The 6,000-nt window shown below is 46.4% G+C and overlaps 1 pseudogene; it reads left to right on the forward strand.

The window, feature by feature from the left end:
* LOC101415983 (acyl-coenzyme A synthetase ACSM1, mitochondrial-like) overlaps window positions 1-4,943 on the forward strand; it is a 28,604-nt pseudogene extending 23,661 nt beyond the window's left edge.
* Window positions 4,944-6,000: the final 1,057 nt, after the last annotated feature.

The raw sequence follows: 6,000 nt of genomic DNA on the forward strand, positions 1-6,000 counted from the left end.
AAAGTGTTTGCTGATAGAGACCTTGGGACAACACAGGATGGCACATTTGTGTGGTGTCTGGACACTTTCACAGTATGTGGGAGGAAAGGTGGTTGGAAGCAGCAGGTATTCTGCAAGCCACACAAATGATGAGTCCTTGTTTCCCTGTCAGTGGCTCCAGGGTTTGTTGGGAGAGAAAGAATAGAGTATGTTAGCTTTATGAACTGAGGTGACAGATGCCCTCCTCTCTCCCATCGTGGACCAATCAGACATAGAGTTTCCCAGTCATGAGCTATTTCAGAAGACAATAACTGGACCAAGCTGCACCTCCAAGCCACTGCCCACAAACTAAAGCAAACAATAGAGTGTGAACCCCTGCCCCCCTCAGGGAAATCATCTCTAAACCAAACCTCTTCTTCCCTCTCCACAACCCCCCACCTGAAACTAGCAATCACATTCTATATATTTTCTAAATTATTAAACTTGATTACAGGGCAGAAAAGGCTTCTTTCTCATGGAAAGTAGGTTCTTTAGTTACTTGATAATATAACAGGTGAGTAGCTAATGCCCAGGAGGAATGAGAGTGAGAGAAAGGGAGGGGAAGGCAGGGATTCCCATTCAGTGGAAAGGCACACAGACACAGAAAGCAGGGAAGTACAAAGACTTGGGAAAACCCGGTGCTTAAAGTGGGGGTGAGGGACAAATGGTGAGAATTGGAAAAGTCAGGAGGGTTCACAGCATATAGGACTTGTGGGCCAGGGTGTGGAGTTTAGGCCTCATCCAGCAAAGCAGTGGAGGGGTAGTGAAGAGTTTGAATTTTGCAAAGATCACTGTAATGGGGGTGGGGATGGGGGTGGGAAGGTGGAGAATGGGTTGGAGAAAGTGAGAGTGAAATCATGAAAGAATTAGAGGCTCTTAAGAGAATCCATATGGAAGATGGTGGTGGCCTAACCAAATGAAAGAGAGATGACATGTTAGTGAATAGAGTAGAGAGCTTCTGCTGGCAGCTGTGGGAGGTAATGATGTGGGCTATGGGTGGGAGGCTGTTCATCTCCTCATAGATAACCTAAGCTGTATGTGTCCTGGCCTGTGGGTGTGGGACAGTAAGAGGCTGCAGCCCTGCCCTTGGTGACCATGGCAATGACTCCAGTCCTGGAGAAACAGTTTAGCAACCCAACCTCTATAAACTTTAAATATTCAGGGAAAATGCAAACCAAATGTGCTTAAAGCTTATCTAGAATGTATGAAGTCCATGCTGAAAGATTACCTAGGGTGTGGAAGATATATGCTAATTCAAACCTATTGAGCACTGAAACAAAGAATGATTTGGCCCTTCCTCTGTATAAAAGGAACTCAAAATTCTTGTTCGGGGCTCAGGTTTGAAATAGAATGCATCAGAGTCCAGCCGGCCATCAATAAATCATTTTTTCCTTCTCAAAATCATTCTTGAGTCCTTGCCTTTCTATATGCAAACAATTGAACCTCTCTCATCTTCTACAACAGGAAGAGAGAAGAAGGGGTCAAGGTTGATGCATGGGTTTCTGACATTCACTGAAATACAGAGATGCTGGAGGAGAATCTGTTCAAAACTTAGGGAGGCAGAAGAGATTGAGATCTGCTGGTTTTTAGGAGTCCTGAGATATACCCCAGAAGAAATGTGAAGTGAAGCTTAGAAGAAAGAGCCCCCTAGGTAGTAATTTCCTGTTTGCATGCCACAATCTTAAGAAACATGGGATGGGGGTAGATGGCTCATCAAAACCCCTGCCCACTAAGAAAAAAAGCTCCTCGGATCAATATCCTGGAATGAGATGGTTGTGTTTTCTCAAGGAGTGGTTACACACCAGAGGCCCTTTATTAATAGCAGTAAGAATAGGGTGGATAAGTGGGAAATCCTCCACCTTCTACCTTGCAACCTTGGATAAATGATTGCCCTTTGACTAATTTCTTCTACTCCCTTGGTGAGATGGGATATTAATTAGGTCTCTTTCTCTCTCTCAATCTCTATCTCTCACCATTGCAAATGGCAGAAAAGCTAACCCTAACCTCTTTAAATAAAAGAGGGAGTAGGGAACTTACTGGCTCATGAAACAGAGCAGCTTAAGGTTTGACTTCAGACCTGGTGCCATAGCCTCCAGATTAGGATTTCATCTCTCCATGGCTCAGCTATATTTTAGCTCTGTTGATACTCTTCTCAGAAAGGCTGAGCCAAAATGGCTGGCAGCACCACCTGGGACCCTTATCTGTAACATTCAACTCCAGTCAAAGAATGACAGACTCTCCCAGCATTCCTGATCACAGTGATTGATCCGATTTATGTCACATGTGCCAAGAAATATGCATGTTTAATTTGCAGCTTTCTTTTGGGATGTAGAGGGTGGGTCTGGAGTCCCACCCTAAACACCTGTACTGTGAATGAGAGGAAGGGGCCAGTACCCAAAAATCAGGATCGGCAGCTCTCACATTCTACCATGATCACCCAGCTGAGATGACTGTGTTTTGGAGTTACCAGGAAATGGTTACAGCCATTTCCAGTCTTTTAGACTTCTGCTATCTTCTGGTGCCTGTCTGACCCAGGCTGGATTGTAGCACTCATAGGAGCCCTGCTTGAACTGTGGACAGCAGGGTCTACACTCTTCATCATCTGCTCCAGTTTGACCCCAAGTTCATTGTACAGGTAAGCAGACTATCCTTCTAGTATCAACAAACTCCCCAAATAAACCCAGGCTTCAAAGTCAGAAGATGGACCCTTGTGAGAAGACTGTATTTTGCAAAGAAGCCCATTAGCCTAGTTTATACCTGGCCTGGGTGTCTTATATTATATAAAAGGATGGCACCCTGGACAAGAGTCACCATTCAGGACCATATCAGACAGAACCTCTATGAAAATGCATATTTCTTAACCCTTCCCCAGACCCATTGATTAAACTTTAGACATGAGACATGGAATTCACATTTTTGAAAAAGCACAGCAGCCAGAACAAGCTCTGGTCATGGATTCTGGTTGCTGGCTCAACAAAGGCCAGGTAGCTGGTGTGTGTGTGTGTGTTGTTGTAGAAGTTGAGAGGTTCAATTATTTGCATATAGAAAGGCCAGGACTCAGGAATAATTTTTGGGAAGGAAAAATGATTTATTTATGACCAGCCAGACTCAGACCTTCTCATTCCAAAATCTGAGCCCCAAGCAAGATTTTTGAATTCCTTTTATACAGAGGAAGGGCCAAATGGTTCTTTGTTTCAGTGCTCAGTAGGCTTGAATTAGTATTTATCTTCCACATCCTAGGTAAACTCTTAGCATGGACTTCATACATTCTAGATAAGTTTTTAGCACATTTGGTTTGCATGCCAGGTAGGCATGGCATTTAGAAGATCTCAGATCTTCTCACATATCAGATCTCAAAATGGCATCAGTGACTGGGTGGTATTGCTGACTTTGAACACATTCTCAGTCCATTTGCAATGTGGGACAGAGCCACATCCCCCCCCCCCAGCTCTCCCTCCAGCTAACGGAGGACTCTCCCATCTCAGGCCTTTTAATCCCTGTTCATTTACTTGGCTGACAGTATATTTTGGGGAAAAAAGTCAATAAATAAGTCCATTGATCTTCTTGCAGGTCTGAGAAATGTTGAGATTCAGGTCCTGTCCTCAAATGGCTCAGAGTTTCTCTTTGGGCAAGACCAGGACTGGGCACTCTATCCAGGGCCCCAGTCCCTTCAGTCAGCTACTTGCAGCAACAGAATACTCAGTCCCTTATAGGCAGGAAGTGCTTTATTTCTCAATGCACTTTTCATTCATCTGTGCAACATTTTTCAAGAATCTCCAGCATGAGCAGTGAAGTGACAGGGGGAAAAGAGCTCCCAGGAGCTCAGACCTTGGTTCAAGTCTCAGCCCTGCCAGTAACAGGCTTCAAATCCTGAGGCATGTGTCATTCAGCCTTCCTAAGTCTTGGCTTTGCCATCCCTAAAATGGGCTATTACAGGCAATCTTGCCAAGTTGTGGTAGGTAAATGAGAGGAAGGGAGGAAAGCTTTGGCCACAGTGCCGGTTCATAAAATGTGTTTGCATTGTACTTACTGTTGTAAGGAGGTAGGAATTGTGTTAGATGCTGAGAGTGCAGAGTGAGTAGGGCCGTCTCTGTATTCAGGAGGTCCATTATTTACCAAGGAGGAAGAGACGGGCAAAAACACTTATAGTGCCCTGTGTGCTGCAATAGAAATATGGAGAAATAGCCAACAGCAGGAGACTCTTCCAACTGACTTCTCTTGGGGCCTGAGTAACAGTAATAGTCACTTATTGAACAGTCTCCCATGCCAGGCACTGCACTAAGTTGTTCTCACATTCACAAGCTCTCACACAGTTTCATAATCATCCCCTCCTGCAGAGGAGGAAATCAAGGGGGATTAACTGGCCCACAGGTAGTGAGTGGAGGATTCAAGAATCAACTCCTGGTCTGTCTGGCTTGAAGGCTCTTAGCCAAAGAAAGAATGACACTTGAGAGAACCACAAAGAAGGAATGAAGGTCATCAGAAGGCAAGTTGGCGCAGTGCCAGTAGAAAGAATGGCAAGAAAGAGCTGATCCTCAACGCAGGTGGAGTGGATTCCCAGCCCTGTTCCACAGCCCCAAGTAATATGTGTGGACACAGCCTTCCACTGGCAAATGGGCCTGTGCCTGGCATTCCCCAATTCCTGTGGTTACACACCTGCAGGACCATGAGCTCCATTAGACTCAGGTCTAAGCATGTAGACTGGCACCCAGCCACCCTCACATTCCCAAGAAGTCTGCTGGTGCTCCATCCTATGAACAGAGGGAGGCTGTGTACCATTCTTGCTGCTCTGTGATCACCCTGCCCACCCCAGCCTGTTCTTTTGTTAACAGGGAGTAACTTGTGGCATTTAGAGGGGCATGAAGATCAAGCCAGGTTCCATGGGGAAGGCCATTCCACACTTCAACATGCAGGTTTGGCCATAATGGCATTGGCAAAGAGTAGACAATGCTTTGCTGGCATTGGGTAGTTGTGTGGCACCAGATGGCAGAACCAGCTGTGCTCCCCTGTCCTGGCTGTCCTGCCTCCTCCCTCCCTTTTTTCCCTCCAATGTCCTATGCAGGTTGGAATTGACACCTGCAGTTCTGTGGGCACCATGCATGAGGCAAGGGAACAGAGGGTCCAGAGTCAGCACTGGCAGCTCTCACTGCTGTCTGGGCTTTCAGTTTTCCTTGATCAATGTTCTGTGACTTGAAGAAACATGTGCAATGTGAATATGTCCATGAAACAATTAGACTCATGATTTGAATGTCGCTATTTGCTGACTTCAATGACTTTTGATAGTTTGAATATTTTTTCTGACGGTCATCCTCCACTACTCCCTCAATCTCATTGTCCCCACTGAGGCCACATGAATGAGCCAGGGGATGGCTGGGTGGTAAGAAGGGGAAGGGGGAGCCCTGTGGGGTGGGGCAGGAGGGAGGGACCCTGCAGGGTGGGACTCATAGGCTTTTTGCTCCAGATCATTGATGACAAGGGCAACATCCTGCCACCCCACACTAAAGGAAATGTCAGCATCAGGATCAAGCCCATCAGTCCCATAGCTCTCCTTTGGGGTACGAGGTAAGGGCACCTCCAACCCCCAGATCCCTGCAGAGAACCGTGAGGGTGGTGATGGGTGGATACAACTCTGCATCCCGTGACTTCCTCATCATTCCAACTCAGGGAAGCTGTTCTGATGGACACATCCCTACCCCCAGAGCTTATCGTGCATTCCCACATGCTTTCCTGCTCTAACCCATCTGGTGCTAAGGAGCCAGTTTATGGGGAGAAAGACTGACTTCAGGCCCTCCAGACTTGGGTACCAAGGAACTCCTGTGGTTAAGAATGCAGGTTTCAAAGTCAAGCAGATTGGGTTCCAGTACAAACCATCTCACTCAGCAACTACAGGGTCTGGTCCAATCACTAACCTCAATGATAATCCAGGGGGCATTATCCTCACTTCACAGAGGTAGAAACTGCTGCATGGAAGCATTGTGAGAC

Source organism: Dasypus novemcinctus, chromosome 23 (assembly GCF_030445035.2).
Source record: "Dasypus novemcinctus isolate mDasNov1 chromosome 23, mDasNov1.1.hap2, whole genome shotgun sequence".
Lineage (NCBI taxonomy): Eukaryota > Metazoa > Chordata > Mammalia > Cingulata > Dasypodidae > Dasypus > Dasypus novemcinctus.